Source organism: Agrilus planipennis, unplaced genomic scaffold, assembly GCF_000699045.2.
Source record: "Agrilus planipennis isolate EAB-ADULT unplaced genomic scaffold, Apla_2.0 scaffold6, whole genome shotgun sequence".
NCBI lineage: Eukaryota > Metazoa > Arthropoda > Insecta > Coleoptera > Buprestidae > Agrilus > Agrilus planipennis.
The window spans coordinates 3374966-3387083 of record NW_020439302.1 but is presented as its reverse complement, the minus strand read 5'-3'; positions in this window follow the sequence as shown (position 1 = coordinate 3387083).

Here is a 12118-nt window from a genome sequence, read left to right as displayed (position 1 = left end):
TACGTCCAATTAATCAGAGTACGTTAATCTGGGGCCATATTTGAACAACCAAGGCGACGAAAAAATTGACAAATGCCCCCATTAGGGGGCATTTAGCTTAATGCTACCTCTAGATGTCGTCACTTGGGGTAATCCTGATTGATATCGTCCTCGATCTTGCCTGATGTCCCTTAGTGTCGGAAAAATAATAAAAATATCCGCTTTGAATGCGTAAATTTGGAACGAAAGGGGTTCTAAGTGCAATAAATACACAAAAAAAAATATGTAATTTTGAAAAGAAAAAGTCCGCTATTGGATTGGCTATTGATTGATTAGTCGAAGGGACGAATGCGTTTCGTTAATTTAATTGGAGAATGCAGCTGTGCAGATGATACAGGAAATCGGGGATTGTGAGAGAAGAGGACGAGAGGGAGAGGTGGAAAATATTTGGAAAATGAAAAATGTATATATTGGGTAGTATAGACCTCTCGCATTTTGCTTACAAAACAACGGATGTAGATGATTGAAAGAGAACTTTAAAACGATTAGGGAACGTCGACTTCGACAATCTTCCAAAGCTGAATCAATTTCTAAAATGAAACAAACGGGCAGGAAAGTAATTGAGACAAGACGAAAATGAATTGGAAATACGAAAAATCGATCGCAGAACAAAAGAAATCACTTCAACTATTTATAATAGATACGTTAACGAAAATTTATGTTGCTATACTTATAAGAAGCTTTTGTTTGTACGTATATGATATTGAGTTTAGAAATAATTAGAAGTAGACAAGGGTATATTATTTCACCACTACCTCGATCCCCTCCTCCTTAGTTCCCTAACAATTTTTGTCGCCTTAACAGCCGAAAAAATCATTATGACACTTAAAACCACGTTATGTCGACGACGGGGCTGATCACCTAACAACCCTCTCACGTCACACCGACCTTATCATTACGGCGTTTTAAGAACTGTGACTAACGACGTCAAAAAATGGAATACAACAGTAATGCAATTGTTTTTTTTATTGTATAAATGCACCTATGCCTAACGGACAAATTGTGGAGATTCCAGAATGCACTTATCGAAGACTGAGGTCATCAGATTTTGTTTTGAAGATATAAACATTTTGGTATGAAGAAACCCGTCGTAGTTGTCAAGAAAAACTCAAGGATTTCGTGTCTCCTAATAATTAGTTCTTGATAAATCTGGTATTAAAGAAACAATTTGAAACGTTTTATTGAAGTAATTATCGTGTCTATAAAATTGTTTGCTTCGTCTGCCTGAAGTTTAGTCCTATATCTGAAGATCCCAGTGATTATGTGTTCCTTACGTAATGTCGCGAGTGCATTGCCTTCAATCTTTACATGTTTCAGGCAATTTCTAACAATTTCTGCTAGCTGTCGAAGATGATATAGTTGGCAGAACGGGACTGTGTTGTTTACCTATAATTTTAAACTCATCAACATGTCGTTTTCACACCGTCAGCTTATCCTAATTGGACGCTTCCGTTTTTTATTTAACTGTCATTACCAGACGCTATCGGAACGTCGCTCGCCTTAACCAACGTGTGTATTTCTGTAGTCAACAAAACATTTATTGTGCTGGTTAGGGATTCCCATGTACAAAACGTACTTAAATAGTTAAACGAGAGTGTATAGTGTTGTAACAATTGCGTTAACAATTAGAGTAAGATAACTGGATTCATACTATTGGTATGTTCCGAAATATAACCCAGTATACCGGAACAACCCACAGCCTTAACTATTTGTCTAATTTCCCTAGTTGCTTCATTGTGCTAAAAATATTGTGTCTTCTCCTATTGCACTTATTGATGAAATCCCCCGTGGTGGTCTCCGCGCGGACATCCGAATGGGGGACTACGTCCAGAGTGCTTTACCCCAGAGAACGCCATCATTTGAGATCGGTTTATTTTTCTTGGGATATTACAATCGAACAATTAGCTTAACTTCCCATCCGTCAAAAATCTTAACTAGAATTGTACAGAGGAGGATAGAAAAAAGGGTGGAAGAACTATTAGGGGAAGATCAATTTGGGTTTAGAAGAAATAGAGGAACGCGGGAGGCCATTCTAGCTTTACGGGTAACAATAGAGAAAACGATAGAAAAAGGAAAGANGCTTCTCATGCTGGTGGGCGGGCAGTCCCTCCCAACTATGGGTGGATGGCCGTTAGAGTATCAAAGATGAGACAGAAGAAATGAGGGGAAGTGATAGACCGTTATTGTTACTACTGCCCCAGCATTTGCTTAAGTGATTAAAATATGTATATGCTCCTTTACTTAAAAATGTAGGGATGAGTTACAGAGATAGAAGAGTGATACTTAGTTTGTACAAAGAGAAACAGGCAGTTATAGAGCTAGGGATGCATCGTAGAGAAGTAAATATTAGGAAGGGAGTCAGACAGGGATGTACACTGTCACCGCTACTTTTTAATCTGTACATCGAAGACGCCATCAACATTATTAAAGACAGTACAACTGTAGGGATAGATGTGCAAGGGCAAGAGATTAGTATGCTTAGATTTGCAGATGATATAGCAGTATTAGCATCTAGCAAGGAGGACCTAGGGATAGCTTCAAATAAAATGGAGGTGCTACTGACAGATCAGTACTGTATAAAAATAAATAAAAGTACAACTAAAATACTGATATGCAAGGGAAGAAAAAGTAGGGAAAGGGCGAATATAAAGATAGGAGACGAAAAATTAGAAGAAGTGGCTGATTTTAGATACCTAGGATGTCAGATAAGTGAGGATGCAAGGAGTAGTAGGGATATAAAGTAGAGGATAGCGCAGGTCGTGTCGCCTTTAATAAAAAGAAGTCACTTCTATGCTCGCGAACGGTTAATTTAGAAATTCGAAACATGGACAGTGGGTGCGGCGGAAAAGAAAAGGTTAGAAGCGTTCGAAATGTGGTGTTATAGGCGGATGATGAGGATATCGTGGGTGGAAAAGGTTAGAAATGAAGGGGTATTAGAAAGAATAGGAGAACAGAGGACTTTTTACCTTCATTGCAGTATTGTGCGTCAGGGTGCCATACCGATCCTCGTGATCTCTGCTACCCTGAATACTGAGAGAGCTACTGCCCTCTTTCAGGGACTTGTCTTAGTCTGGTTTCTCCTTAAGAATCCGCCCATCATGGTCGAACCTACGGTCCGACTACCTAAATAATCGAGACTAGCCCACTCCAGTTTGTACAAGAGCTTCGTGAAGGTTCAAGTCCCGTCGGATCGGCCATGGAAGTATATTGATCGAAAATATTATAAGGTCTTGCACCTTCGAGTAACCCAGTAGCTAACAATGTTGAAAGCGTCCTACGCTCTTTTTTTTTGCTATGGAAATAAAGCGATTGTTTCAGTAATGACGGCGCGGCGGAGGCGGCGAATCGACTATGTGGAACGAACTCACTTTTTCACATATCTCATTTCTTAATCGATAAATTGCACGGTTCGATCCACACAAAGAACGATAGATACGGTCGCTGTATAGGTACCTACAACAGTCCGTTCAGTGTTTCCGAATTATTACGAAACATCCCGTTGACCGTGTCGGAGAAAATAATGAGCGCACTAATAACAATAAAATGACAAATGAAAATCTAAACAGTGTTTATTACCCGTTATTTTGGATAAGTGTGATGACAAAATCCGATGAAGATGGAAGTTGCAATTTCGAAGCAGAGTCGTCGGACTCGGCGTTCAGTTGCTCTATGAGAAGACTGATCATTTGTTATTGTAGTTAGTAACACATAAAAATAATCACTAAATAGTATAAAACAAAGTCGCTTTCCCGCTGTCTGTCCCTATGTATGCTTAAATCTTTAAAACTACACAACGGATTTTGATGAGTTTTTTTTTAAAAGATAGAGTGATTCATGAGGAAGGTTTATATGTATAATACGAGGGTGGATTGATAAGTTTCCGGCCTAACCAAGAGATGACGCCACTAGGCCTACCTTGAGGTGACATTCTATAGTACCATCCTTGGATAGCTTGTAGCTATAGTTTCAGCCCGATCTCCTTGCTAGTGTAGGTTTGACAGCACGCTGAACAAGACGCCTCTGTGGTTTTCGTAAAAATGGAAAAGCAGGAAAATCGTGCTGTCATCAAATACTTTTATTTGAAGGGGTTAACGCCGAAGGAAATTAAAAAAGAGATGGACTCAACACTGGGGACATCCTCCCCGTCATATTCAACCGTTAAGCAGTGGGTTTCCGAGTTTAAAAAGGGTCGTGTGAGCACCTCTGATGGGCCTCGCTCAGGACGCCCCGTTGAGGTCACAACTCCAGATATGATCGAAAAAATTCATCAAATAGTGCTGGGAGACCGCAGATTGAAAGTGCGTGAGATAGCTGAGACCTGTAAGATGTCATATGAACGTGTGCAACATATTTTGCACCAACATTTGCATATGGAAAAGCTCTGTGCAAGATGGGTGCCGCGTTTGCTAACAGTCGACCAAAAATTGATTCGAAAAAACATTTCTACCGCAAATTTGTCATTGTATAAGCGTAATCCAAGCGAATTTTTGCGTCGATTCGTAACCGTTGACGAAACGTGGGTCCACCACTACACTCCTGAAACCAAAGAACAGTCTAAACAGTGGATTGGACCAGGGGAACCAACTCCAAAGAAGGCAAAAACAATTTTTTCGGCGAACAAGGTTATGGCTACTGTTTTTTGGGATGCAAGAGGTATTATATACATTGATTACCTTGCAAAGGGTAATACTATCACTGGTCAATACTACGCAGACTTATTGCAACGTTTGAGCCACGAGGTGAAAATTAAACGACCTCATCTGGCGAAGAAAAAAATCTTGTTTCATCACGATAACGCACCAGCGCACACGTCAATCGTTGCGACGGCTAAAATCAACGATCTAAAGTTTGAATTGATGCCGCACCCTCCTTACTCTCCAGACCTAGCCCCGAGTGACTATTTTCTGTTCCCTAATCTCAAAAAATGGCTTGGCGGTAAGAGATTTGCGGACAATGAAGAAGTAATCGAAGCTGTAAATGGTTATTTTGAGGAGCTTGACGAATCAGTCTATAGAGATGGCATTAATAGACTGGAACACCGCTATGAGAAATGTATCAGCCTTGGAGGAGATTATGTTGAGAAATAAAAAAAAAAAATTTTTAAAAACCTTGTTTTTCTTGGTCAGGCCGGAAACTTATCAATCCACCCTCGTATATTAATAATGTAGTAGATAATGATGATAATTTTAGAGGTTTGTAATGTGATATCGTAAATAAACACATTTTTTGCGCTTACATTGCAAACGCTGGCTGAACCTTACGAGATAGATCAAAATAATGTACTACAATATTGTACATCTTAAAAGGGTCTACAAAAAAGTCCGCGATGGTATATGTCTATCTCTTAGGGATAACCCACAATAACCATTTTTATCCTTTACTTTTTATGAGAAATAATGACTTATTTACTAAGCGATTGTAGGCAATACAGCATTAATTCTTATCCGATTAAGTACCTTAAATACATTGTGCATTTAATATAGATCAATATGGTCCTTTACAGCATGTAATTTAAATGAATATTTTCGAAGATATTACAGATTCTGTAGTATATTTATAGTGTCCGACCGAAAGTTCGGTTTCGGTCGGGTTTCGGCAAAAAAAAAAACGAGTTTCGGTTTAGTTTCGGTTTCGGCGGCAAACCTGCCGAAACTACGACCGAAACCGAAACTGCGTTCGGGAGTTCACGCGCTCTGCTCGGTCATGTTCGGCGCGTTAAATTCCATCCAAGCGAAGTATACTATACTTATTCAAATAAACATCTCACTTATTTTAAGTATTTTTAAGGCGCAATTAAAGCATTTCCTTAAATGAGGGGTTGTTATGTTGATTTTGATTTGATTATCAATAAGTGAAAATGTCAAAGACTGCATAGCTATGTGATTTAAAGATAAAAAAATANCGCAATTAAAGTATTTCCTTAAATGAGGGGTTGTTATGTTGATTTTGATTTGATTATCAATAAGTGAAAATGTCAAAGACTGCATAGCTATGTGATTTAAAGATAAAAAATAAAACTGACTTATTATAATAACGTTTTCTTTATTTTTCTCTCAAAACATGATCCTTATAAGGAAGTTTCGGTTTCGGTTTCGGCCGAAACTGAGATCGTTGCCGAAATTCGCTTTCGGTTTCAGCCGTAAAAAACAGTTTCGGTCGGACACTATATATTTAGTATGTTCAGGGGGTACCTTTTGAAGATTTTCCCTTCTCGATAATAATCTAAACAAAACAAAAATATATTTAATATCAGCATTGCACCCGTGCGAATCTGGGGCGGGTCACTAGTCTCTAATAAAATTAAAGATTACTTAAATATTATTAAGAAGATTATGGTATTGTTGGCGCGAGCGGGGTATAAGAATTGAAGAAGTAAAGATGGAAATAAAATTTTTAGTAGAATAGCGTCGGCGAGAGGGCTAAAAACAAGCCAGAGCTAATTGCAGGGGCAATATAACACGTAACTACCGGTTATTATACTTGAAACACTCCCAAAAGTCGTTAAAAATAAACCGCCAGAATTCTCATTCACGAAAGAACACCACGGCATCGTAATATGACTGTTAAAAAGCAATATGTAGGTAGCCGACTAATTTTAACGCTCTGGTGTACTTAAAGAGAGACACTAAAATTATGACACTATCATCGAAACAATTCATCAAACAGCATTTATATACGCCTGAGGTTTTTTAAGATTTAATACACTAGCTGGGAAAATTCATGGCGTTGAGCGAGAAACAGTGCAGTATTGAGGTAATAGCGAAAGAAAAATGCAAACGTCAACTATAGTAAAGTAATGAAAAATTAAAAATTTATATAAAAAGAACAGCAAAAGTCGCAAATTTCATAGAACAATGACGGATGAATGATCCTGCTGTCTGTTTGAACATGTTCGCTCCAACAGGATAATGATTATAAGCGTACTTACTGTCTTTACTGTAGAGACATTCCATGAATGCATTCTAATTCTTTAACTGAAGAGAGCTCAAAAAATTCTAAACTCTTTGGAAATGGATAATCTAAAATATTGGATCGATATTATTTTCCGGATTCAGTATTATGACCCATGGAATTTTGAAATTCCGAATTGATATCAGCACATGCCAAATCACCACTTATTGTATCATTAGCAAGAAACTACGAAATTCTATGAATTACGACTGAGCAATATCGAGTTGTTATACGCCAGCTGTGTAAAACTGAAAACTACAAGATATTAAGGTGTGCTAATAAATGCCTATAATCCAAAATTCGTAGAAAACGATTCGAAAAACTTCACTTATTAGATGAACCCAAAGCTATAGACACTATGGCTTCCATTTCTTTCTCTTATTACAATGTGTAAAAGATCAGAAACGAAACGAAAATTTGAAATAACAATTCAAAAAAGTATTTGCATTTTGTATTTAAATACTTTTGAAAATCCAATTAGCACATCTCTGCATGATATACAACAACCTGCATACACTTCAAACTTCACATCAATCTTCAACGACCTAATTAAAATCCCTTAGAGTATCTACCGGATGAGATTAGGGTTGCCACCTGTACTTTATTATATAGTATTGTACTCTATTTCGACTGTGCGTACGTTATACTTTACAATACACATAAAGTACGCAAAAATACTTTATTTAAGGCCTTAAGTAAACATCGTAATTTTGTAAACGATTATTCGAAATTCAGAGTACTTTTATATCAATATTGCACAGAAAAATGACAAGCTATATTTACGGAACAACCTGATTTCCCAAATCTGTTCAAAGTAGTGTCACTTTTGCTGTCCGGTCCGGTCACTTCAGCATTTACACAAAGAGTATTCTCTGTTATGAACGCAAAGTGGCGGGACAACAGGAATAAAGCTTTATTAAAACTAATTAAAAATGAACTTTTAGTTTACTTAAATCTTTGATTGCTATGTTTAGAGGCTATTAATATATTCAAGAGCGACAACAATTTGTTACTGGCTGCTAGGTGTAACAAAAAATATGTTTTTAAAAACAAAAAATGAAATACTTTATTTTTATGCCGAGTACTTTTTTTTAAACCTTTTAGTCGAGAAATACTTTATGTAAAGCCTGAAAAGGTGGCAACCCTAGATGAGATCTGCACACAACTGCCAAAATATGCCATAAATAGCAAGTTAGACATGATAAAACTTGATCTTTAAGAGTAGAGTCCTGCTCCTGTAACTGTGACTCAGAAACTAGGATTATCTGTGTTCAATTATTGTAGCAATTTCTTAAACCAAAGTGATAACCCACGGGATACTAATCGAGTACAGGTCCTTACAGAGTATCCAAATAGAATTGTAAATGAAACATGAAATAAAATAATTTTTAATTAATTAATACTTTAATAGATTATCTTTTTGCGGCCCAGTTCCCACGACTGAAACAAAAATTTGCGAAATAACTAATTTATACGTATACTTATGTATATACAATCGATACTTAATAGGCATAACCATAACAAGTTGCTACTAGTTATCGCATAGGTATAAAAAGAAGAAAAAGGTGAAAAAAAAATGAACTCAATTTAAATAGCTCCCTTAACGCAGATATTGTTGCTTCAGTGTGTATTAACAATATATTTTGTAACAATGCGTCCACATTTTACAATTTGTTCCGAATTGCGTTTGATATCAAAATTTAATTAGATTTTGCGCAATCACCGTGTGACCAGTCGGCCCAACATTTGACCGTAATAACCGATCGAAAATGTTGTGGTATAATAACAACTAACTAACGATCTCTAATAATATTTAACAACAATGACGACCTACCGACTGTTATTATCGTAGACAGCGGCGGTCCGTAATTATTGTTGATCACATGCATCAGTATAATACGAAATAAAAACAAATACGTATTATTTAATTCAATTATTATTGTTATGCTAAAAACTGGGCGACCGTTAAAAAATAAAAAAATACGCATACGTTAGGGGATTCGAATTCGCGAACTCCGGCTTGGTAGACCGACGCTCTAACCACCGGGTTGTTTACAGAAGATGATGGCTTTGATGAAATTGCGAAAAGGCGTCTACGGTAAGAGCAGAAATATTTGCTGTTTTAATTTTTTTTTAATTTGAGGTCGTAGTTTACATTTTCAGATATCTGCAGCTCCTTATAGACAAGCCGCCCCTGATGGCGAGTAAGTTTACCTTGTGCACGTACAATAGAATATCGTTTGAAATGGACCGGTGAGTTTGCATTTGCGTAAGTGGTCCCCGGTGCAATCTGTGCGTTTATACGTGCGTAAAACTCGAACCGTTCTTGCAAAAATATGGCACACATTACTTTTAAAGGTATTATTGTCGTAATTTTGCGGCCGCCATGGAAATTTTCTAATTGACATTCGAACGCAGAGTTAATTTCGTTTTTACAATGGTCAACGATCCATTTCCACAAGTTCATTAAATCGTTTCGAACGCCGTTCGAACTTAAAATCGACAGCAGTCGTCGAACGTAACAAAAAAAAAAAAGGCGAACAAAAAAAAATGGTCACGTGTGTGATCTGAACTCTTACTATGGGAAACCCTTGAAAAGAGTACGAAAAAATTGCTACAGCAGTACATTTTACTCACAGAAATGCAAATCATGAGAGCGACCGATTGTTGGTGACCATATTCGATGGAATATTACCGATTTTAAACATCCGCCATCAGTGGCAAAGTATGAATTGGTGTTTTTCTCCGAAGGCTGCCGAAAATGATGACCTCCACAGTTTCTAGCCCTCTTGTGACACAAAGTACTAAAGGATCCATAGAATAAAACAGGAGGATATAAAAAAAACTTGGGTTTTTCATTCCCACCAGCCACTAATGCTGGTGGGCGGGCAGTCCCTCCGGACAGGTAAAGCGGAAGGCCCTCTTCAGCCTGCTTGCAGGAATCGTGGGAATGGGTGGGTGGTGGTTCGGGTGAGACAGATGAGACAGACGAAATGAAGACAGAAGAGAATGAAAGATTATCAGTGGAATATTACTGCCCCAGCATTTGCGTAAGTGATCCAAAGAAGCCACAGAAAAACTTGGACCAAGGCAGATGGACCCGGAATCGAACCGGGAGCAAGCAATTGTCTAAACCTCTAGGCTCTAGGCCATGACGCTCGGCCACCTCAGGAGGTTTGGAACCTCAAATAAGTACATTAGTTACCTCCGAAGTAATATAGGTTCATTCAATCTCGGAAAAATAGTCAGAAAAAGTATCTATTGACATTTCCGATAATTCAGTGACTTAGCATCCACCTCTAGGTCATACCCACTCGGTAGGAGGATACATAGATCCACAGCTTAAACATACCGTGGATAGAGGATGCTGGAAATGAAGAGATCTTGAAAGAAAATAGGGGAACAGAGGTTGATTAGGAAGTCAATAAAAAATAAGTTGGTAGGACACTTTTCCTGAAACATGAAGGACTAGTTAGAATCATATTAGAAGCAGAAACAGAAGGAGTATTAAGTATTGTAAAATTTACAGAAAACGAACGTGTTTTTCCTTCCTAAACAAGCGAGATGGGCGCGGACCCATGGTGATGATGCTATAAACTATTGCATGAATATGAGTATCTTGCTTTTCCAGACGAAGCGATTACAACTATTGGTAAAATATAATCTTCGTTGCTTTACATTTAGAATGAGCAGTTAGATAGATAACTAACCCGTGTACCTACCACAAGGAAGAGAAAGATACTCTTATCATACACTTCCATGCTCACGAAAGTTTATTTAGAAATTCGAAAAAGATGAAATGCGGTGTTATCGGCGAATGATCAGGATACCGTGGATAAGGAAGATTAGAAATGAAGAGATTAGAAAGAAAAGGAGAACAAAGGATTCTATGGAAGTCGATATGAAATAGACGAGATAGATTGGTAGGACACGTTCTCAGGCATAAAGGTCTAGTCAGAGAGATATTAGAGGCATAAACGGGAGTTAGGAGGATTAGAGGTGGAATTACACTGTTCGCATATAATTAAGGATGTGGGATGTTCTAGTTTTGGGGAGATGCGAAAATTAGATCACGATCAGGAAAGAGTGGAGGTGTTTCAGTGTAATTTCAGTTGTAGTTATTAGGATTAGGATAAGTATGCAATATTAAGCACTGTGTAATTTTCCATATTTATATAAGTTACTGCATTCGCTGCTATAGTGTATGAATGTTCATTATTACAACTAACACCCTGTTGGGGCCTCTCAAAACATTTGGTTCCAATAGATAAATTCTACGAAGGCTTCGACGGTCAGCTACCCTTATTTAATTGCACTACGCTGTAATGATATCTACGTATTTTCGGGTCTTTTCCTATACTTTTCTGTAGCTTTTGTTCTCGCAGGTACTGGTGGTGGTAGTATTATAGGTTTGATTTTATTCCATTTTGTAGTAGTTTAGTAGTTTAGTTTAGTAAGTAAGTTAAGTTTTGTCGTTCAGCTTAACCAGTTCTATTATTTGTCGCTAATTTTGTCATTCCGTCTTCCCTTTTTATATTGTTTTCATGTTCTGCATATGTTTAAGTGTTGTAAATAAAGTGTGTACATAGTTTTGTTTTACACTGGAATTTTATTCACTTTGGTCATTCATCCAAAAACATTCTGAGAAAGTACTGCTCGTGGAAACACGGCAAACAGGAGGTGCGTCTCCAACCAGTTTTAAAACTGACGACCTTATGATCATGAATCCAAAACCAACAAAATTAAACTGAAGCGATAAACTGAGTTATGGATTTGTCCATGGAAGTCCTTGCCCGGCTATATAGCAATCCTCTGTGTTAGTCAACGCCATTATGTTGCGGCACGCATTTGTTATTTGTTATTGGTTGTATACTAGGGTCAATTGAAAAGTCCCCGGCCTGACACATAGATGGCGGCACCAGAACTAAATCCATATGATTTTCAGTTAGTCCTAACCTTCAAAAAACGCGTCTATAAATTTGACGGCTGTCGGATCATTAGTTTGTGAATTATAGCATTTTTAGTGAAGCAACTTTTGTTATTGTGAAAAAAATGGATAAAAAGGAATTTCGCGTGTTGATAAAATATTGCTTTTTGAAGGGAAAAAATACAGTTGAAGCAAAAACTT